Source organism: Monomorium pharaonis, chromosome 6 (assembly GCF_013373865.1).
Source record: "Monomorium pharaonis isolate MP-MQ-018 chromosome 6, ASM1337386v2, whole genome shotgun sequence".
Lineage (NCBI taxonomy): Eukaryota > Metazoa > Arthropoda > Insecta > Hymenoptera > Formicidae > Monomorium > Monomorium pharaonis.
In genome coordinates, this window is record NC_050472.1 from 9,168,830 (window position 1) to 9,193,567 (window position 24,738).

At 35.3% G+C, this 24,738-nt stretch overlaps 1 protein-coding gene and 3 long non-coding RNA genes across 14 annotated transcripts in view; 3 read left to right on the forward strand and 1 right to left on the reverse strand.

Annotated features, from left to right (window-relative positions):
• Nucleotides 1-24,738, forward strand: part of LOC105837331 (fasciclin-1) — a 412,374-nt gene that overhangs the window by 23,610 nt on the left and 364,026 nt on the right. The gene's annotated exons all lie outside the window — the stretch shown is intronic.
• LOC105833243 overlaps nt 1-24,738 on the forward strand; it is an 80,125-nt gene that overhangs the window by 6,848 nt on the left and 48,539 nt on the right. Inside the window, exons 2-4 of one of the 9 annotated variants that reach the window (XR_004963769.1) lie at nt 6,834-7,202; nt 7,282-7,347; nt 8,570-8,758. This is a non-coding gene — a long non-coding RNA (uncharacterized LOC105833243). Of the gene's footprint in view, nt 1-6,833; nt 7,203-7,281; nt 7,388-8,461; nt 8,759-24,738 lie in introns of all 9 variants that reach the window. The other 8 variants (XR_004963768.1, XR_004963770.1, XR_004963765.1 and 5 more) reach the window with 8 other exon arrangements.
• LOC118646241 lies at nt 61-3,696 on the forward strand. Its single transcript, XR_004963776.1, has 2 exons — nt 61-2,508; nt 2,816-3,696. It is a non-coding gene; the product is annotated as an uncharacterized LOC118646241 (long non-coding RNA).
• On the reverse strand, nt 7,648-8,455 carry LOC118646242. The gene is made up of 2 exons (XR_004963777.1): nt 8,329-8,455; nt 7,648-8,053 (listed from the first exon to the last, which is right to left on the reverse strand). It is a non-coding gene; the product is annotated as an uncharacterized LOC118646242 (long non-coding RNA).

Consider the following 24,738-nt stretch of genomic DNA (forward strand, 5'->3'; position numbering starts at 1 on the left):
TTTCGCTCTGTGTCTGTTTGTTACTGTGTCCGTTTATTACTGTGTCCGTTTGGTCTGTGTCCGTTTGTTACTGTGTCCGTTTTACTCAGCTTACTGTGTCCGTTTATTACTGTGCGCATCTGGGACTCACTCATAATCTCGCGGAAATAATCAAAGTCCGAAATTCACAATTTTATTTTACACTCAAACGGCTAAGTCCGGAGTATGATCTTGCGGAAATAATCAAAGTCCGAAATTCACGATTTTATTTTACACTCAAACGGCTAAATCCGGAGTATGATCTCGTGGAAATAATCAAAGTCCGAAATTCACGATTTTATTTTACACTCAAACGGCTAAGTCCGGAATCCCAATTTTTTCAATTCTTACGAAACTAATCTAAGTCCGAAAAATAATTTTCTATCAGCGACTTACTATGTACTTTTGGCAGAATTGAGAAGGCAAATCTGGGTTTCGCCCGAAAATCTCGCCTTATATACCCCAAAATGAAGGTAATTGGGGGTGAAGAGCTATGAGCGGCGGGTCGTAAATCTACCTGACGCCTGTCAATTATTTCTGCAATTAGTTAATTTTTGTATTTGATTTTACTTTCGTCAGATGGGATCTTGTTCCCGCGCTCATATTCTCCACTTGCGCGGCGCGTGACTTTCGCCCGCTCTTTTTAATTGACCGAATTCTTAATTCTCGTTTTTCATCATGGACTTCGGGATACGAGACTTTGCGACCACGGAGGTTCCGCGTGCTCCTCCTCGCGCCCGAAGTCCGTTGAAGTCATTTATCGTTAATTAAGGACGTTCGGACACCGCTGTCCCGCGCCGAACACTTCCGCACGATTGCGGGTGCACAGCCACACGCAACAGTAGAGCCCTGCCCCTTTTCTAATGAATTATTATTGAATTAATTTGTTATTAACTTACGCAGTTTATATTAACAGTCTGGGGCTGAGGCGCCTCAGAATGAATCTGTAAAAGAAGGGGGGGGGGGTGTTACGTCCGATATTTTGGTGTGGATGGATGGTAAGGGACAAGATAGATGATGTTGATTTTACCCTGCAAGAGGGAATAAGAAAGAAAAAAAAATTTGATGTTAACTTATGTACATTTTATTTATTCTGGAGCCTATCTTCACCGTACACAGCTTCCAAGCTTGCCTTTCTGGTGAAGACTTATGGGCTACAGTATATCCGGGGGGGGGGGAGAACAATAGATGCACGGTCCCGCGAAGAGATTCGTTTCGCGATATCTGGCACTTTGGTCTAGTGGCGAGTGCTTGGGGAGGTTTTACTTGGCACCGGACGGGTACTGGTCGCGCCCGAATCCTCGTCAGAGCGATGTTGAAAGCTCGCGGTTTTGCGAGTTGTCTTTGGGAGGTTTTTGTAATCTTTTTTGGAGGGGGTAGCGTGAATGGGCCCGGTGAAAGAGGGTCCCCGTAGATTGTGTCTGCAGCGTCCGGAAACGGAGTTCGATCGAAGATCGACGGGTCGAACTCCCCGAAAGAGTAATACTCTTTTTTTAGGCGTTTTAGGTACGCCCTCCATCCGCCTTTATTTTTGCCCATGATCTTTCTAAAAATGCGGTAGCCATGTTAATTTCCTTGATGGATCGCGGTAGGGAAGTTATCTTAATGTGAGCGTAAGGTTATTTTTATAATGATTTTTAGCTGTAAGAAGTTTTGATGTAAGGCGAGGAAATTTTTAAGGGGGGAAGGGAATAGGGCTGCGTGAACAGTAAGGTGGCTTAGATCGACCGTGCACGGTGCCGATGAAAGGGGGGTGGGGTAAGGAATTACAACAGTAACGCGCCTCAAACAGGCCAAGCGCGATACTAAATGGCGAAGAAACGGAAGAATTTGTGATAGTAATGTGCCTCAGACAGGCCAAGCATACTATAAGTAAGGGATCTTTTAATAGTAGGGCGGCTCTGTTAGGTCAAGCGGTGTACTGTTCAATAAGGAATGAGAATGGAAGAATTGGTTCCTCCCCTTTTTTTATAATTTTTTTTGGTAGCGTGCCTCTGACAGGCCAAGCACGGCATCGTAAATGAAAGATGGGAGAATGATATGGAGAAGAAATGAGAATTTCCAGAGATCTTGCCGAAGTCGAGTATAATTTTTGATCCTTCTTACAGTTATACTTACAACGCTGTATGTGATTTCGCTGTAAAATCTTTCTGTGTGATCTGTTTAGTCAGAGTAACTTCTGCCAGACTATCGGATTAAGACTAGTCGAATTTCACCAAATTTCGCTCGCTTATATATCATTAGGTTGGTGGTGGTGCGGCGAGGGGATAGCAAAATTCGGGGAAATTAGGGTGGTAAATCGTGGAGTAATTTGTTGATTATTTCCGAAATTGTTAATACTATTATTTAAAGAAATCATCTGTAATAAGTTATTTTAACTTGCTATCAATATTCTTTTGTCGCCTTGTTCCTATTTTTATTAATTTAGGAATTATTAATTCGCCCTTTTTTCACTATAGAGATTTATAAGACTTTCCGTAGCGCATGCTGGTTCCGCGTGATTAATAGCAGAGAGGAACCTGAGAGCGGCCACTGCGGCTTTTTTCGTGCGACCAATATTTGACTAGCATCAGCGCCAAACGTGAATGTAAAGCCCGTTCTACATTAATTGCAGTTGCCAGTTGCAATTTGCAACACCCAATAAATGTCGAGCTTTAACTAGAAACTAAGCGCCTATTGGATGTCAAGTCGCAACTAGCTGCTTGCGATTAATGTAAAACAAACTTTACATCCACGTTTGGCGCTGATGTTAGTCAAATATCGGTCACACGAAAAAGGCCGCGATGGCCGCTCTCAGGTTCCTCTCTGTTAATAGTATGAATGAAGTTGTGCCTAAATTGCGAGATTTCGTTTATTAATATTAAGATTAGGAAAAAGGCGAACTGTATTTTGAAGCATATCTTATTTTGACCATCATTAAGTAAAGAAAAGGTTTAACTAATTTAATCTATTGTTTAGTTGATACTTTTGTTGTTTAGATTTTTACATGTGTTTTATTCAGAATTGTATTTTGATAGCAATTGTGTGAATAAATTCGACTCCAGGATTTATCCCTTTTTTTGATGTCCTCTTAATCCGCGTGATTACAATCAAATTATAATATTAATAATGCTAGATTGATTTTGAACATGTGAGCGCGTCACGCTTGCGCCGCGTGGACGATGTGCGGACCGCGTGATTGAGCGCGCGCGCTTGATCAGCTGATCGCGAAATGAATTTAGTGTCTCTAATTTTTCGTATGCGCACAGCGCGATTGTCAGGTGGATGTTAAGTTTTCTTGTGGTTCATCTTCTTGCACGCTGCCCGAGTGGCGCGACGGGGGAGGAGAATTTCACGGGCGGCCAGAAAAGAAAAGAAATTTTCTGTGCCGGACGTAACAGGGGAGTCGCCTTCCTTTGGAGATTTTACGCTTTCTTCGATAATTTGCCGGTAATTAATGTTTTAGATTAAGCATGCGTGCCATCTGTATGGACCGCATGCTTACGGCGCGTGATACCCTGGGCCCGGCGGCGCGTGAACGTCAGCGCCTAGCCACCAGGCAATACGATTTTTCGCGCGATGCTCTGTATGATCGTAACGGACGGCGCGAATGATTTAGCCGGACGTAACACATGTAATAACGATGAAAAAACTTAATAAATATTTTTTAAATTTAATATCTCTTTTATTAATGTAAAATTAAAAAGCCTAGGAAAAAATTTTTATATATAAACATAAATTATATGAGACATATGTAGCTATATATAATTATATATAAATTATGTTTATATATGTTCATATTAATTTAATTCTTTTTTTTGTAAAATTTCTATTTAGTAGAAAAGTAATACTAATAATAACGAAAAGGTAAAATATAATTTAAAAATAATTTTTGTATTGCCTCTTTAAACTTAACTTTTTTTTTAAGAATCAATACAAAAATTACCTTTTTATATAATTATTTTTTGTCCTCGCGATCATCATTATTATTATTTTTCTTATAACAAACAAATTTTACAAAAGAAAGAAACTAATATGAACATATATGGACATATTTCGTATATAACTACATATTATAGTCATATATGTTCTTATATAATTTTTGATGTTTATATATAAAAATTGTTTTCTGGGAAAAAAAAAAAGATCAATGTTATACAATATGAAAATTATTTGTACAAATAAAATAATAAAAAAAATAATAACTTATGAAAAACTTTACAAAGTTAAAAAAGATATGTCAAGTATATATGTCAAGTATATAAACACATTCAAAAATGGTTCTATTCAAAAATTATGTGAAAAATGGGAATATAAGTGATAACATATAATAAAGCAGAAATTGACAGATAGTAAAGCAATATCCGAGTCACATTAATTGCATTTTTGTATATATATTTATCAATATCAATAACATAGAGCCTTGGAAATTCAGAAAAAATACGAGCCGGGCACGCCAAGTTTTTGCTTCACTATAATCCCGTTGGTTGATTTTAATCATTTAATCATCAAGCCCGTTTAAGCAATTTTTAAATAGATGTTTATTAAACTTCTTTAAGTCTTTTAAAATATACTTGGCTAACTGTATTGATCTCAAATTTATTTTGGAAAGCACGCGTTTATGTACTTGGCGTATCTTTTTTACCTTTTTAAGGTTTTTTTAAGAGATTTCACTCCTTTTTGTAAAAATTAAAGAGTTACTTCTTTTTTTAATTACATTAAGTTTTATTATGCATATTTTTTAATGTGTTAATTTGATATGTATGTATGTATATATGTATATATTTTCCATAATTTATTTTATTTTATTTGTTCTGCAAAAAATATGAATGCATTTTTAGCATTTCAAGGCCAATTGCATTTCTTTATACTTAAATCATTTATTAACATCCATTTTGCGCTTTTAGTACATATCATGTTTGTGTAATGTCCATCTATTATATTTTTACCGTGATAAAAGATTGTACTAATATTTTTATACTTATTTGCATTGACAGATAAAAATTTTTTATTAATATTTTTGACATTTATTACATATATATTATGTATATTATTTGTTATTATTATTTATTTATTTTATTTTTATTAATTTTAATAAATTTTGTTGTGTACTAATAATATCACTTACATTACTCACATTCAGACGTTGTAATTTTATTATTAATTTTTATATTAATATTTTTGACATTTACACATATATCATGTATTTGTTTATGTTATATATTTATTTTATTTTTGTTAACTTATTATACTTTTCTCGCATACGAAATTCACTATTTATATCATAAAATAATTTTTTATATGTTTAGTTTTATAAAATTATATGTAAGCACATTGTGAAGCCCCTTGAAGGACACACCGGCTTTGCGTGTGTGTGTGCATGTACATGTGAATTTGTAGAAAATAACTCAAATAAGCTTTTTTGCGCAAGAAATCTCAAGATCACAGAATTATTAAGTTTATTATATTTTTTCGCATACCAATATTCACCACATATATTACGAAATAATTTTTATTTTAGTTTTATAAAATTATATGTAGGCACATTGTGAAGCCCCTTGAAGGACAAACCGGCTTTGGGTGTGTGTGTGCATGTATATGTAAATGCGTGGAAAATAACTTAAGTGAGCTTTTTTGCGCAAGAGATCACAAGATCTTAGAATTATCAAGTTTATTACATTTTTTCGCGTGCCAATATTCACCACTTACATTACGAAATAATTTTATTTTAATTTTATAAAATTGTATGTAGGAACATTGTGAAGCCCCTTGAACGACAAACTGGCTTTACGTGTGTGTGTACATGTGATCTGTGGAAAATATCCAAGTGATCCAAGTGAGCTTTTTCGCGCAAGAGATTACAAAATCTCAAAAATGAGTGTACCAATTTTAATCGAAGTGGTCGCAATCGAAAGCTGACATCAATATTATATAACAAAATTGCCATTAGATTTTTGATTATGATTTTAGTTTCTGAGATATTTTAACTGAAAGTGAATTTGACAGCTAAATTCCAGATAAAGCTTAGTAGCGGCGTGACATTTGCGCAGTGAAGTTTGCATCATTTGCATCATGCAGCAAAATTCTTTATGTACTTGGCGTCGCGCCGCTACCGCGTCGCTTAATATTATAGTCATATATGTTCTTATATAATTTTTGATGTTTATATATAAAAATTGTTTTCTGGGTAATTATATCCTTTGTTCCATTTTTGCTGCATTTTTGCTGATACTGTATGACAGCACGCATGTTCCATTTCTACTGAGTTTTTGCCGTCATTAATTGATAAGATAGACTTTATACAATATTTGCTATATATCTGGATCATGCTGTGATAGCAGGAATGCTCGATTTTTGCTGCGTTTTTGCCATCATTAGTTAAGGTAGACTCTATACAATATCTGCTACATATTTGCGTCACGCTGCGACTGCAGGCATGCTCTATTTCTGTTGCATTTCTGCCGTCATTAATTAATACCGTAGACTTTGCTCGATATCTGGTACGTTTATGTTGTCACATTATAATGGCAAGTCATTCTTGACCACTGCTGCATTTCTGCAATCACACTATGTTTGGCAAGTCATGCCAGCAAAAACTAAGCTTAATGAAGACGCAGTGGATCAGAATCTGTTGAGAAATTATGGGACAAATTTGCTGGCATGCTGCCGGCATACTGCTAGCATTTTGCTATCTGGGTATTTATATATATGTTTCTGTATATGTATGTTCCTGTGTAATCCAAACAGTTTGTTCTATTGAAAACTTATTCATTTTATATAATACAATAATTATACATAATATATGTATAACATATAACAATTGTATATATGTATAGCATTTCCTGGTAGAAATTTTGGCCGGGTACTTGCACAGCATTGACCAGCGTGCCACACTGCCACTTCAGCTAGCATGACACGCTGGTAAGCGCCATCCGTGAAATCGTCACATTTGCCCGCTAGCGCCAATTTAGAAATTGATTTGATGTGGTGCTGGCATGGCGCTAACATGGCGCCAGTAAGGTACTATCATAATGCTGATATGGGACTAGCGAAGTTTCAACGTGGCACATACATGACACTGTCCTATGAATTAATAATATTATTGAACTATTCGATTATTAATGAAAAACCTACACTGTTAGAAATTTCTCAATGACTTTTAATGATCATGTAAAGGAAGCTTGGTTCAAGCTCGTAAATGAAAAGTAATGAATGCTGTATATGAATATTTATTTACTGATGTCTTAATTTTTATTAACTTATGTATTACTTTTAATGTTATAGTCGGCCTAACTCCAGAAAAGAAAACTGATTTTGGTTTATTTTGATCGCGCTGCGAGTGGTCTTTGGGTGCGTTTGAAAATAGCTTTTGCTGGTGCTGGGAGAAAAAGTTAAGTTGGTAGTATTGAGAATTTCCAACGCTGCGTTCGTTTTCTTCTAGCTGGAAGCTGGGAGTAGTTGGAGACCGATCAAATGGGTGCATTTAGTGCAAATAGCAATGAAATATTATGTCAGGCGCGATAACGTATGCATATATTTTATATAACCAAAATTTATCAGTCAATTCAAGGTAATTTTTTTTCTTTGTTTAATAATACTTAAATATAAAATAAAGTTTAACATTTATATTAATAAATAAAAAGCAAAGAATGAAAGGAACATTAAATTTTATTAATATTTTTTATTATAATGTATGGTTGCCGTTTATGCCCTATAGGTAGCAAAAATAGAAGGTACAACCGTATGCGAATAATAGTTCGATAATTCTTCATGTATTATAACTTAATTGCTACATGTGTTCCAAATAATTTTTTATTTTTGGTACGTTTCTCTTTTCATCTTGTGTTGTTATTGAACAAGATATTATTTTGTAATTCTTCATCGTCGTCATCACTGTTATTAGACGATAAACTATACTAGAAGAATCAAACATGTTTTCGAGTAAAATATTCTTCAATAATAACTTTTCCATAATAATAATAATTAATGTTGATTAAATTTGTATATTCTTTTTATTGACTTTTGTTTCTTGTTCAACAATACGAAAAGAAAGAGCCTGTAATATATTATATTAAATAATTATTTATATATTTAGTAATTTTTTATATTGATTAGTTAATTTACGAAAAGTAATAATTTATGAATTTGCATTAAGAAAATATTTTATTTCAAGTAATTTGTTAAATTAATTTTATGTCACAACTACACATAACAATAAAAGATATTAAAAGAATTTTTCCTCTTATTTCTTGCTTTTTATTTATTAATAATGTTATTTTACATTTACTCTATTTTACATTTAAGCGCTATTAAACAAAGGAAAAGGATTACCTTGAATTTGCTAAATTTTAACAATTGTAGGTATAAGTTATATAAAACACGTGCGTACGTTATCGCTTGTTAAGATATTTTGTTGTTATTTGCACTAAATGCACCTATTCAATCGATCTTCAACTACTTCCAGCTGGGAGAAAACGAACACAGCGTTGGGAATTCTCAATACTACTTTTTTCTCAACACCAGCTAAAGCTATTTTCGAACGTAGGCTCGATCGATCTCCAATTACTTCCAGCTGGGAGAAAACGAACACAGCGGGTGATTACGATAATGGCTATTCGAGTAATTTTCTCTAGGACCGAAATATATGATAAGCACAGCCATCTACTACCATCATGATTTGTGACAACTCAATGTTGTCTGGTATAGCCAAATCAACATCACGAGCAAGTTACGAGTTGCGAGTTCCGTGAGTTTGTAGCAGGTAATCTAAAAAGTACGATATAAATATTATAAATAATTTGATTGATTATTACAATTAAAAATACTCTGTTTTTAATGTATGATAAGATTATTAACTTTATTAAAATAGTAATTATATGTAACACAATCATGTATTTTTAAAGTTGTCTGAAAAGTAATATTAAAGAGATTATTTTATTTACAAATATTTTTTCTGTCTATCAAGTTTTTATCATAACGGTATTATTTTAAAACCTAATATAATATTTTAATTAAACATTGATTCTCAATAAATGTTATTATTTATTATTAATAACTAACATATATATTAGAAGAGTCATCTTTGGTAATTATTTACAATTGGTACTTTTCCGAATTTTGATATTTTTTTATAACTTTTTTGGTAAACAGCTTTGTTGTGACTCCGACAACGATAATCAATCGGGGGAGCCCGAAAAATATGTAACCTATTAATTTTTTTGGCCATTTTTTCGAATTAATTTTCGTATGTTCAACGTATTTGTATGACGACACACATACGGGGGGGAGGCAAGGGGGGTCTTCGGTCATAGACAATGTTATGATTTTGTTCGTCGCGTACTATCCCTCGCTCTTCTTCGAAAAAAATAGGCGCTTCTGTTTAAAGCAGTCCTACCGGCAGAACAATGTGGAAACAAACGATTGTATCGACTTCTACTCCAGTCTGGTACAGCAAAGAACGCATGGGCGGGGGAGGGGCTCCGCCCCCCCCCTGCACCTCCTCCCCGTAATTTTTCCTAAACTAACCTAACCCAAACATTTTAAAGTCACTATTTGGTTAATGTAAAACATTGGAAACGTACAGCGTGGAAAGTCACAAACCCATGTGATGCAGTGAATGCTTTGCGCGCGCACACACACACACACACACACACGGGGGGGTGCAAGGGGGGCCTTCGGCCCCCCTCCCGCACTCACCCCGTCCAAGTCGTTAACCTATGTGGACTTTACTTTGCTTGCAATGTATATGGGCAATCCATATGGGCAATCCATGTACATTGCAAGCAAAGTAAAATCCACATAGATTAACGACTTGGACGGGGTGGGTGCGGGAGGGGGGCCGAAGGCCCCCCTTGCACCCCCCCCCCGTGTGTGTGTGTGTGTGTGTGTGTGTGTGTGTGCGCGCGCAAAGCATTCACTGCACCACATGGGTTTGCGACTTTCCACGCTAAACAAGATGACCAGTCAATCCTAGGAACGCCCGCGTCACGGGATTTGACCATAACATATATATGGTATTTATTAAACTTTTGTTTTAATAATTTTTTGTGTATAACTCAAAAACTAAGACCGAGCGGCGGTAACATGTATAGGGAAAAGTTGTTCAGAATGATGGCCTTGACAACATATTTAAAGGTCATCAAAATCGGTGAGAAATTGCTAATGTAAATAATTACCAAATTATTTTTTAAAAATGGCCAAAAAAATTAGTAGGTTACATATTTTTCGGGCTCCCCCGATTAATTATCGTTGTCGAAGTCACAACAAAGCTGTTTACCAAGAAAGTTATGAAAAAATATTAAAATTCGGAAAAGTACCAATTGTAAATAATTACCTCATCTTTTATTAAACAGATGGTGTTAACACTTTGAAATAAATAAGATAAATGATGTAAAATTACTAAATAAATCATTCCCACACAGCACGGGGAGCTCTCGGGAAGCTCCCGAGGAGCTCACAAAATTTTTCATTAGCTTCATTTAAGCTTCCAAAAAATTCGCACGGAGCTCCCTGGGAGCTGCTATGTCCGTTTTTGAGAGAAGCTCCTTGAGAGCTTCATTTGAGCTCGCAGAGAGTTTATAAATCATGTTTTAAGAGCTCCCTGCGAGCTTCAAAGTAATTCCCGGAAAGCTTTTATACAAGCTTTCTGAGAGCTTCATCTAAGCTCGCAAGGAGTTCAGAAATTATGTTTTAAGAGCTCCCTGCGAGCTTCAAAATAATTCTCGGGAAATTTCTATATAAGCTTCCCGGGAGCTCTTATGTCCGCTTTTGGGAGCTCCCTGAAAGCTTAGATGAAGCTATCGGGGAGCTTATATAGAAGCTTCACGAGAATTATTTTGAAGCTCGCAAGGAGTTCTTAAAACATTATTTCTGAACTCTCTGCGAGCTTAAATAAACCTCTCAGGGAGCTCTCAAAAGCGGACATAGGAGCTGCCGGAAAAAATTTTATTTTTATATTTTCTCAATTTTCGGAAGCTCTCTCTGAGTTGTGAAGGCCCACGAACTCTCTTCGTGTAACAAAAACAATATATACTACACTTTGCTGCTAGTGAAGTACTAACTGCTAGGTAAGCCGTGAGTGATGGTTTTCTTTTATAAGCTTTTTGGAGTAAATTTTCTCACGAGAAGAAGCGCCGTGCCTTCGCCTAGTGGCGATAGTAGAGGTAATAGGCGGGTTCTGAGCCAGACAATGGGGATGACGTCACTAGGGGGAAGGAGATGGGGGAAGGGTATGTTTTCGAAGATCCTTTGGATCCGCCGCCTCGCAGGTGTCAGATAAGGGAAGGAGTTTCATAATATCTTATATATATATATTTATTTATTTTGTAAATCTAATCTTTTTTTTTATTATTGCGAATATTGATATTTCCGGTTCCCAAAAACATTTAATACGTAGTCATTTGATTCCAATGGAATAATCGGCCAGTTAATTTAACCGTGAGTTGTGGAATAACCGGGCCTTAATTGTTTTAGAAGCAATCTGTGCGTGCGTTAAAATAAATTATTGCCGGTTTTAACCGTTTTTAAATAAACTACAATCTGACACAATAGATTAATGAAATTTAGTGTACATTTAAAGTAAATTTAATGTACATGTATCTGAAAAAACTGCGTTGTTTCCCGCCAGTTAGTGCGCAGCGCCGCCGATAGGCGAGCAGAAGGCTTAACTGTCTCGAGAGTAAGATGCAGCTAACACGCTACATAAAGGTGCAATTTCATGCGAGCGAAGAAAAGCTGGCATTTACCCCTCTTCTTCGATTTTCGACAATATGACTGTATCAGCTAAAACACGCTGAAAGTTCGACTCAGTCCAACTATCGGCGAAGCACGCCAAATACGAAATATAAAATTAACGTCATGATGGAACAGGTAAAATAATAAAATATATTTTGAATAAAATAAAAATGGAAAAATATTAATTTTTAATAGGATATAAAAATATTGAAACAAAATTGATATATGTCATAGTATATAAATAATAATATATCCCAAATAACAAAAAATATTTATAAAATATTTATAAAATATTTATAAGAAAAAATATTTATGATAAATATTTTGTACATATTTTTATGTCCAAGTTTGTCAGGTATAAAAAAAATTATAATAAACATTTATGAAAATATTTAAAATAAATATTTATACCATTTATCAAAAAATATAAAAAATATTTCAAGTTCATATACCATAAATATTTTTCAGTACATTTTAAAAATATATTCTATATAATATTGATAATAATTTTTGTATCATTTCTAAATGGTTTATGAAAAATAATTATATAATCTTTAAAAAATATTTTTTGAAAATAAATTTGTAAAATATTTATAAACATTTATAATAATATTTATAAAATATTTATAAGAAGGCAAAATATTTATGATAAATATTTTGTACATATTTTTATGTCCAAATTTGTTAGGTATAAAAAAAATTATGATAAATATAAAAATATTTAAAATAAATATACCATTATTATTAAAGAATATAAAAAATATTTCAAAAGTTCATATACCATAAATATTTTTTAGTACATTTTAATAGTATATTCTATATATTGTTGATAATAATAATTTTTGTATCATTTCTAAATAATTTATGAAAAATAATTATATAATTAAAAAAAAAATTTTTTTTTAAATAAATTTGTAAAGTATTTATAAATATTTATGATAATATTTTGTGCTATTTGGGAAGTTCTTGTTGATTGCAATGCTAATTGTATACAAATACACAGTAAATAAACAGAAAGCCAGCGAAGACATACTCCATAAAAAGATAAAAGTAGGAATAAAAAGCCAGCTTTTCTTCGCTCCATGAAAAGGAAGGAGGCGAATAGCGATAGTTAAGCGACGCTGCTTTTTATTGGATAGAGAGGGGAATAAAAGCCAGCTTTGCTTCGCTCGCATGAAATTGCACCTTAACGTGCAATTTCATGCGAGCAAAGCAAAGCTGGATTTTACCCCTACTCCATCGATTTTCGTTAAAATGACTGTTTTAGCGCATCTCAGCGAAGGCATGCTCAAAGTTCGACACAGTCGAACTTTACAGCGAAGCAACCACGAAGTAAGACTAAGGAGACGTATCTTCTATAGTGTAGAACGAAAAAGTTGGTTACAAAAAATGTTCCGTATGTGGCCAGGTTTGCCAAATGGAAAAACCTGGACCATTTCGTCGCCATCTTGAAATTTGTATATGTACATAGTATTACGTTTAGTTGAGTTAGTAATAAGTAAGTGTGTGTATGTAATGTTTCATACACACACTTACTCATTACTACCTCAACTAAATGTAATACTTATGTACATATACGAACTTCAAGATGGCGACAAAATGGTCCAAGTTATTCCATTCGGCAAACCTGGCCACATACGGAACATTTTTCGTGACCACTTTCAATCTATGTAGATAAGTCTCCTTATTCTTACTTCATGGAGGCAACTATACCTGCTACTGTACGTCTGTAATATTCGAAGTACGCGATGTACTGACTATAATACTGATTATAATTCATTTTTATACGCGGTTAATTACAGACAGAGTTGCAAAATAATTTAATTATTGATTAATAATTGAATTAAATTAAAATTTTTTAATTAAATTTAGTTTAATTAAAAATTAAATTTCAATTCTTGATTAAATAAAATTTAATTGAGAATTAAATTTCAATTTTTAATTAAATTTTGTTGTAATTAAAAATTAAATTTTTTTTAATTAAAAAATAAAATTTAATTTTCAATTACAACAAAATTTAATTGAGCATTAAATTTAATTTTTAATTAAATAAAATTTAATTGAGAACTAAATTTTAATTCTTAATTAAATTTTATTTAATTAAGAATTAAATTTAATTTTTAATTAAACTTTATTTAATTGATAATTAAAATTTAATTTTTAATTACAACAAAATTTAATTAAAAATTGAAATTTAATTCTCAATTAAATTTTGTTGTAATTGTAAATTACATTTTAATTTTTAATTTAATAAGATTTAATTTAAAATTGACTTTTAATTCTTCAATTTCAATGTAATTAATTGAAATATTTAATTAATTATTTGCAACTCTGATTACTGGTTCGGAACAAGAACAAGTTCTTGTTGATTGCAATGCTGATTATATACAAATACACAGTAAATAAACAGAAAGCCAGCGAAGACACTCCATAAAAAGATAGGAGTGGGGATAAAAAGCCAGCTTTTCTTCGCTCCATGAAAAGGAAGGAGGCGAATTGCGATAGCTAAGCGACGCTGCTTTTTATTGGATGGAGAGGGGGTAAAAGCCAGCTTTGCTTCGCTCGCATGAAATTGTACCTTTAAAGCCTGCGTTCGAAAATAGTTTTAGCTGGTGTTGGGAAAAAAAGTTAAGTTGGTAGTATTGAGAATTCCCAACGCTGGGTGTTTACGATAATGGCTATCCGAGTAATTTTCTCTAGGACCGAAATGTATGATAAGCACAGCCATCTACTACCATCATGATTCGTGACAACTCAATGCTGTCTGGTATTCGTCATGTTAAGCGATGGGTGCCGCCACGGTGCGGAGGCAAACGGTAACTAAAAATAGGTCCAAGATATGCTGTTTGAATGCTTCATAAAAAACTTAAGAGAAAATGACTTTTTTGGTAAATTTAACCTATTTATTAAACTACGCAGGTGAGGGCAGTTGCAAATATATTGAAGGGGGAAATGTTGTGAATGCACATTACTTGATAACGCGATGACAGTGGCATCACAGGTGATGATAAAGAGAAAACGAGTTTAATATTTTTATGTCTAAAGTCAAGCAATTTATACAGTAATGAAATTAATATATAAATTATAAAAAATATTAATGAAAAAATTATTAAATGTTCATGTTTGTGTAAAGCCGAGTCTGGACAATGCAAGCACTGCATAAGCTCTTATATATTTAATTAGGTAAAAGTTATATATAAATATATTAAAAGTATTATTATACTTTTAATTATTTAATTTTAATGTAACAAATATTTTTCACTTAATTTACAGGACAGAAATGATGATATAGAAAGATCTACATGCATTGATATTAAACAGAAATGAGGCAAATTAAAAAACACTCAGAACAATGTATGAAGCGGTACCAATTGAAAAATTTTGTCATAGATTACAAAAAGAATGTAATTACATTGGTACCCAAAATTAGTCCATGTATGTTAGATGAACTTGTGCAATGTATATTAAAAGGTAATTAATTAGTTTATTGTATAAATAATAAATATACATTCTTCAAATAATGTACACAATCAAGAATTTTTGCAGATAAGAAAAACAGTATGCTTATAAATTAAAAGAAGGCTACAATAAATGAGAAAAGATCTGCACTTAATACTGCTCCAAAGAAAAATATATTTATTACCGTAGAAGAATGCAAATGTATCTTTAGTCAGACAATTTGTTCACCAATAGAAAATGATTCTCTTTTATATAATGTGATTACAAATTAACTAATTTCGAGTACCTTGTAATTACATTCTTTTTGTAATCCATGACAAAATTTTTTAATTGGTAACTTCCAGAGATTGAACATATCGGGTAAATTAATGTACTGCATGTATAGTCATATAGCCGCGAGTAGTTCGCAAGATCGCCAGTAGAGGTAATAGGCGGGTTCTGAGCCAGACAATGGGGATGACGTCACTAGGGGGAAGGAGATGGGGGAAGGGTATGTTTTCGAAGATCCTTTGGATCCGCCGCCTCGCAGGTGTCAGATAAGGGAAGGAGTTTCATAATATCTTATATATATATATTTATTTATTTTGTAAATCTAATCTTTTTTTTTATTATTGCGAATATTGATATTTCCGGTTCCCAAAAACATTTAATACGTAGTCATTTTATTCGAAGATATGTAAGTACACTGCCGAACAATGATTCGGCCCATTCCCTAGCGAGTTTATCTAGGACTTGTCCTATATAAATTTTGCTAGGATGGAATGGGTTGAATCATTGTCCGGCAGTGTACACAGATTTTCTTCGACTCGAAACTTTATCGTCACGTCGATATTAAATTTTATTGCATTCGGATACTTTTGCCGACGTGCTCGACGGAAAAGCCTACAGTTGCGTTTGATATTACCCCAAAATAAAAATTTTTTGATACAATTGAACACGTTTTCATATGTCGAAGCCCATAGGCTTATTAGTTGTAAACAAGTAGCATGGATATATATATATGGCGAGACTCTTAGAGTAACTCTTAGACCAAAAAGATCAAGCGTTCGAGATCGCAGCTCAATCGTCGAAGTTTTTCTGAAAGTGAAATCTACACAAATTTTTAAAAGTGTGTTAAGTTAAGTGAACGTTAGAGTTTTCTACAAAATGGCTAATATCCACGAAATAGAAATTATCGACATCGCAGATGACGACAGCGATATTGAAATTTTAAATATTGAAGATAACGACGGCAACAATATAAATAGACATAGAAATGTTGTAGATATGTTCCACCAAATGAACGATGAAGATGCTTTAGGCATCGTGGATGAATTTCATGAAAATGCATTGGATGCTATCAATTTTGAACACATCATGGATGAAGATGAAGAGAGTATGCTGTCCGACGACAGCCAATATATAAGCGACTGTGACGATTTCCGTGAAACTATTGCAGAAAAACATTTAATGCCTGAAGAAGTGCGTGCAATAACTGGACAAAAAAAACATTGCGCGATTTATTTTTTTTACACCACGGGCGGCACGTATTCGGCATGTGCCGAATGCATTATGCGAATCGCGGATACGGATTTCAACATGATGACTGCTTTTCGCAAGCATATGACGGATACGTTTGATATGCTGGACGGTAAATATTGCTCAAATTGCCGACAGCCTATGTTTGTTATAATTCCGTACGACATGTGCCCAGTTTGTGCACAATAAAAATACAAATAAATAAATAAAAAAAAAAGTTTATCTTAAAAATAAAAAAAAGTTTATCTAAAGTCACAGTCGCAGTTTGCAACCACACACACACACACACACACACACACACACACACACACACACACACACGCACACGCACACGCACACGCGCACGCGCACGCGCACGCACACGCACACGCACACGCACACACACACACACACACACACACACACACACACACACACACACAACCATAGTCACAACCATAGCCATTAAAACATGTGGAGGGGTATTGCATATAAGAAGAAGAGCTCCAGCATCATCGCCACATCAGTCGCTCGTTACAAGACGGATAACAAAGGTTCTCGGCAACATTACCGCTCGGACAACTGGGGAAAGACTCTCAAAAAACGTACGAGATGAACTATTACGTTCCGATCCAGCAAAATGAAGCGTGCAATAAACCGTAAGTATTTATAACTTTTAAATTCTTTTTTCATATTTATTTTACATTTTTCTATAACTCGCTATATATTCTTTTTACAGAACATTATCGCAGCTGCGCTATACTCCACATATCTTGGGGAGGAGATTTGCCTTGACTACCACAGCCTACAAATACTTGGACATCGGAATCAGTGTGGGGTCCATGTCATATGTGGAGATGATTCTTGGCAACAACAAGGGCAGCCAAATAATTTTACCATATACAACATGGAAAGCATTCATCGAGAGACGTGCGGACATTGAGCGACTCGTGCGGTCAACTTTGCCATCTTCAAGATATGTAATTTGCGATTTAGTAATAGAAATAGTAAAAATACGTGATGAGAATATTGTAAAATTAACGCTGCTTAATACCAGTTTATATATGAAACCGTTAACGATATTATTTTTATATGAACTCGAACACTGTGCTGAGTATGTATATAACCAGTTGCATCAAAAAACATATAGTGTAAGCGATAAGTATAAGCATTTTGTAAGTCTTTTACGCCAAAATTATATTACTACTAAGCACGATGCTGTAAAGCTATTAAATGAAAGATACGATAAAACTTGTATCATAGATTGCGAACTGATGACCTATGGCGTGAATAATATTTTATATGATGCTTTGTGTAATAATTAAATGAATATGTATTTGTGTGAAAATTTAAAAAATTTATATGATACACCTTTTTTAATAAATAAATATGTATTGGTGTGAAAATTAAAAAAAAAAAACATTTTTATAATTATTTTTCCGACCTACCTACCTATTATACCAAAATAAAAATTATGTTAACTAATAAAATGGAAAATAGGAAATATGGAGGATAAAATAAAATACAAAATTTACATATATTTTTTTTATTGTTAGACCAATTAAATATATTTTTTTAATACATTTGTAAAGCACAATTGTTTACATGGTTCTGATAACGTAAGACATGCATAATATCCATTTTGTTTAGAGATTCATTGTCTTCTGGCGTCGTCACTTTGTTGTTTATGTAATTTTGCGCACAACATTGGTCAACGGGTTGTACTGAACCACTCGATCGTGTATGATGAGACAGTACGCGGTGGTACTCGCAGGCACGTTCTCTTTGCATTCAAACTCTAAGCGCACGTCCACGGTTGCGCTCTTTATCGATTCATTTTGTCGAGAGCAATCGATAATCACAAACGGACCTTTATGTCGAAAATTTGTGACAGTTTGATTCGGCTCGAGATAATTGTATCCATAATAATTTTTACAAAAACGTGTGTACGTGTCGTAGAGAATTGCCCATCTGTTTCTATCGAAATCCAGATTCATATCATCGTACGGATAACATTCTGAGTTTAGATAAAGTTTTACGTTCATTAGTTTGCAATGATCGAATCGGCTCGCGTCATCGAGCATAACATTCTTCCGACCAGCCTGCAAAGCGAAGATGACGTAACGCGGCTTCTCGAGCTGAGTAGCGGTCTTGATGGCCCACGAATGTTTAGTTGTGCGTTGTAATAGCGGAAACTCGTACAGATCCCACGAACGAAAAGCCATGCTGAGGTATCGCCCGCTTTCTAGAGCGCGCAGCATCGACAGTTTATTTACCTCGTTCAGCAGCACGTGTGGCATTCGCCACTGTACTTTGAATAATTCAATTTCAGGTTCTCTCGCCGGATCGCCAACTAGACAATTATTATCGTTGCGCGAGCGTATCAAGATCAACTCATGACGGGCGTTAATCACCACGCGTCTATAATCTTCGCAAAATCCTAATAGCATATTGAGCGGTACGCAAAAATTAAAGTATCCATTCGGAGAATTCCACGGCTCCCAACCAGCGTTATTTGCAATCATAATTCTGTCGGATGACATAGTAATATAATTCTTGAGCGCGCTGGTTATTCCAACGTTTCTGTTGCGATCAATCTCCACACCGTTGAGTTCATATCGAATCTCATCAAACATGAACGCGACGCAATTATTCCCCAATGTCACATCAGATCCCGCAACCGGTTTTTTTATCGTAAGTTTTCCCTCGATGTATAGAAAACTTTCGGACGGTAACGTGTATAAATCTTGCTGTTGTATAGGTATTCTTATCTCATCGCTGTATTCGAATGTTGTGTTGGCAAACGGATTGTACGTGTGATTTTCAATCTTAACGATACGATCGTCAAAGATCGGCTCATCCTCGATGTTTAAGATGTTAGTCATTGTCGCACAGCGTATCCCAAAGATTGTAGAAATGCAACGTTGGATGCGGTAAGTTTCTTTTTCGCGATGCAACCGTTTTTTCTTGGTGGTTGAAATTTACTACTAAATGTCGGGTTTGTAAATGTTGGTTTTGTAAATGTTATGTTATCTCTCACGTGTCCATTCAATATGAGCATCTCATACACATGCGTTATCGTCGTAGTCGTCGTACGTGCAATCTGACGGTAATTTCTTCACCTCGAAAATCAAGCAATCGTCCGTGCTGGTCGACGACGCGTATCATCAAATCTGAAATGCTCCGTGCGGTGATCGGTAGATAAATGATCTGCGACGGTGTTTCCGAGATCTTATATCCTGGCGCAACGTTCGGAGAAAATTCGTGTATTGTATGCACGCGCTTATCGTTACTGTATGCGCTTGAAGTCACGTTACACTCTACGCGGATAATATTTACATTGATAATGTTAATCGGTAAGTCCGATTTGTACCATTTATGCGGTGGTAATATACGATCTAAAGAAAATCCTAGCAACGATCCAATGTTGTTGGGCTTGCTAAAATTTATTCTGTAAGCGCACTTTATCTCGCTTCTCATCGTATTGTTATTAGCGCGGAGCACTATCGGAAAATCATCATTTTCATCGTCACCGTCGTTATCATGTTTTTTTTTATCCTCATCGTTAATCGCATGTTGCCGACGTTTCAGTGGAATTGTACGTTTCAAAAATTTATTTATAGCCTGTAGTTCATACAATCCCTCGGGAATCGTAATTTCCACATCATCTTCGTCAAAGTAAAATTTATTATTCGAAGCATTTACGTTGGGAATTGTGTTGTAAGTCTCAAAATTCATGAGACCGAGCTCATAATCGTCATCGCTCAAATCTATGGCGGGAAAATAAGTTGTAGCGAGGACGTTGCTCTTTCCGGTGAGCGTAAGTATTAGCGACATGATTGAAAAACCGTCCAACGAATACTGAGTTAAATAGCACGTTGTCAAGCTTTAAATTCATATGCATCAACCGTTCGAAGAAACTGTAGACACAGTTGTCCACAAATACTTTGATTGTAGGTTTGATAGGACGTTCGATTGTACTCTATCTTTGTCACATCGTTTCCGAAATATCGTACAAGTTCTTTAGGTGGTCGAAGGTTGCAAAAACTATCGAAATATATCACGTGATTGTTCCTCTTTGCATAGGCTACCCAATGAGTACCGGGACCCGTTACATTATCCAAATTTACGATACCGCTCTCGTTTTGACACGGGCTGCTTATCGGTAATGCGTTACGCATGAAAACTCCTCTAAAGTATGGAATACGCATACGAATAGCCAGTTGCTGCAGTTGTACATTCGTCATTGCACCCGCGGGCATTTTTAACGCTTTTTCGATGTTTTTTTTTTTTTTTTTTTTTCTTTCGATGTTACACCTTTTCCAGATTTGTATGGAGCGAGGTACAGCCCCCGTCCATCTATGTACGGACCAAGATACAGTCCGCGACCTTCCATCGCGCGATTGTGACGCTGCAGCTCCTCGAGTTGGAAAAGGATTACCTAACGCTATGACATTAAATGATAACGCGATCGATTACCAGCACTGGGATGATCCTAACGAGCTAGTGGATCGCATACGATTGCTCGAAGCTTCGCGTCAAGCTGGTCACAACGCACACGACAACGAGATGTTGTCTATCATCGAGGAACTTCGCGAGGCTGGTCTTATTATAAATTAACGTAGAGAACGTTGAAACGAATCAGTTGATCGCCGTCATCTCATATCGAAAAATGTCGATCGACAAATTTGGACTATCCAAACTGAGAAACGACACCGACGATTCGTATCATCATTGGAGCGGTATAGTGAGAAATTATGTGCGTGAAAACGCTCTGTGTTGCGTTGTAACAGACTTTGACGCGAGATTGCGCAAGATTCGCCGTCTAGCGCAGCCTGAAATTAATACCGACGCTGTCAACAAACTATACGTGGATCAGTATATTAAAACCTTGATAAATCATCAGAAAGAATCAGACGAGAGGTTGACTTCACTTGAGAAGGACGTGCGAGCGTTGCACATTGCGATAAACGAACTTCAACATACGATTATAAAAGCTGAGTCAGAAACAACAACGAACAGCAATGAGCGGCAATGAACGACGAAGAGACGGTTACGAACGTCTAACGAATAATTTCGAAAAATTTCTGAATCAACAACAAACGGTTCAGGAGCGATTGTCAGGTAGTTACCAAACGATACAAGATCGCTATCGAACGACTCAAGAACGATTATCGGATAGCTACAAAACAGTTGTAAATCAGGCTAGAAATGGCTATGAACGACTAACTAATCGTTCAATACCTGAAGACAAAGAATGGCTTTTGAAAGACGACAGAAAGAAATAATAAACAAACGACAACAGTAACAAACGACGAAGAACGATAATATAAACGACAACGAACATCAATACAGACGTTAACGAACGACAACGAACATCAATACGGACGGTAACGAACAACAAAGAACGTGAAACGAACGTGAAAGAATGTAAAACAACGTAAAACGAACGTAAAATTAACATAAAAGAACGTGAAACGAACGTAAAAGAACACGAAAGAACGTGAAACAAACGTAAAAGAACGTAAAAGAACGTGAAAGAACGTGAAACGAACGTGAAAGAACGTGAAACGAACGTAAAATGAACGTGAAACAAACGTGAAAGAACGTGAAACAAACGTAAAAGAACGTAAAAGAACGTGAAAGAACGTGAAACGAACGTGAAAGAACATGAAACGAATGTGAAAGAACGTGAAACAAACGTAAAAGAACGTGAAAGAACTTGAAACAAACGTGGAAGAACGTGAAACAAACGTAAAAAAACGTAAAAGAACGTGAAAAAACGTGAAACGAACGTGAAACGAACGTAAAAGAACGTAAAACAAACGTAAAAGAACGTGAAAGAACGTGAAACGAACGTAAAATGAACGTGAAATAACGTGAAACGAACGTAAAAGAACATGAAAGAACGTGAAAGAACGTGAAAGAACGTGAAAGAAACGTGAAAGAACGTGAAACAAACGTAAAAGAACGTAAAAGAACGTAAAAGAACGTGAAAAAACGTGAAACGAACGTGAAAGAACATGAAATGAACGTGAAAGAACGTGAAACAAACGTAAAAGAACGTGAAAGAACTTGAAACAAACGTGGAAGAACGTGAAACAAACGTAAAAAAACGTAAAAGAACGTGAAAAAACGTGAAACAAACGTGAAACGAACGTAAAAGAACGTAAAACAAACGTAAAAGAACGTGAAAGAACGTGAAACGAACGTGAAAGAACGTGAAACGAACGTGAAAGAACGTGAAACGAACGTAAAATGAACGTGAAACAAACGTGAAATAACGTGAAACAAACGTAAAAGAACATGAAAGAACGTGAAAGAACGTGAAAGAACGTGAAACAAACGTGAAATAACGTGAAACAAACGTAAAAGAACATGAAAGAACGTGAAAGAACGTGAAAGAACGTGAAACAAACGTGAAAGAACATGAAACAAACGTAAAAGAACGTAAAAGAACGTAAAAGAACGTGAAAGAACGTGAAACGAACGTGAAAGAACATGAAACGAACGTAAAAGAACGTGAAACAAACGTAAAAGAACGTGAAAGAACTTGAAACAAACATGGAAGAACGTGAAACAAACGTAAAAAAACGTAAAAGAATGTAAAAAAACGTGAAACGAACGTGAAACGAACGTAAAAGAACGTAAAACAAACGTAAAAGAACGTGAAAGAACGTGAAACGAACGTGAAAGAACGTGAAAGAACGTGAAAGAACGTGAAAGAACGTGAAACAAACGTGAAAGAACGTGAAACAAACGTAAAAGAACGTAAAAGAACGTAAAAGAACGTGAAAGAACATGAAACGAACGTGAAAGAACGTGAAACAAACGTAAAAGAACGTGAAAGAACTTGAAACAAACGTGGAAGAACGTGAAACAAACGTAAAAAAACGTAAAGAAACGTAAAAGAACGTGAAAGAACGTGAAACAAACGTGAAAGAACGTGAAACAAACGTAAAAGAACGTAAAAGAACGTGAAAGAACGTGAAACAAACGTTAAACGAACGTGAAACAAACATGAGATCATTAAAATCCGATCGACATGTTAGTTCTGAGAGGTTGCGACTCGTCGAGGAACTGCACGCTCCTGCAAGAAGAAATTTTCCACGAAGACGTGTTATAGTTCGAGGATACGACGACTTGTGGCAGGCAGATATCGTCGAGATGCATCCGTATTCGCGTTTCAACAAAGGCTATCACTATATACTCACTGTCATCGATGTGTTGAGCAAGTATGCGTGGGCTATACCGCTCAAGAGCAAGGGTGGAAGTGAGACGGCTAACGCTATTGCTGAGATAATGCGAGAGAGCAGTAGACATCCGAAAAACTTGCAAACCGATATGGGGAAGGAGTTTTACAACGCCGACGTGCAGAAACTCTTGAAAAAACATGATATCAATCATTATTCTACATACTCTATAATGAAGGCGTCGGTCGTTGAGCGGTTTAACCGCACGCTGAAGAACGATATGTGGAAGCAATTTACACTCTACGGCAATTACAAGTGGATTGACCTGTTACCACGTCTCGTGTTGAATTACAATACTCGAAAGCATCGAACTATCGGTATGCGACCCATCGACGTAACCCCCGCTGTGGCTAAAAGACTCTTGGCTACAGTATACAGCACTATAAAGATCGCGGGTCCAGCGAGATTTAAAATGGGTGATTCAGTACGCGTGAGCAAGTACAAGACGATTTTTGAGAAGGGTTACACGCCAAATTGGACAACCGAGGTGTTTAAGATTATTAAAGTGCAACATACTAATCCCGTAACCTATCTACTCGAGGATTATCGTGGAAAATCTATAGCTGGAGCGTTCTATGAGCACGAGTTGCATCGTGCGACTCATCCTGATGTATTTCTTGTGGAGAAAATATTGCGCAGGAAGGGTGACGAGGTCTACGTAAAGTGGTTAGGATTCGATGGATCGCATAATTCATGGATACACAAAGACAATGTCATTTAATTCATGCAATTTTTTTTTTTATTATACTCATATAAAAATACAATGTAGCTATATAAAAATAAATGTTTGTGACACATA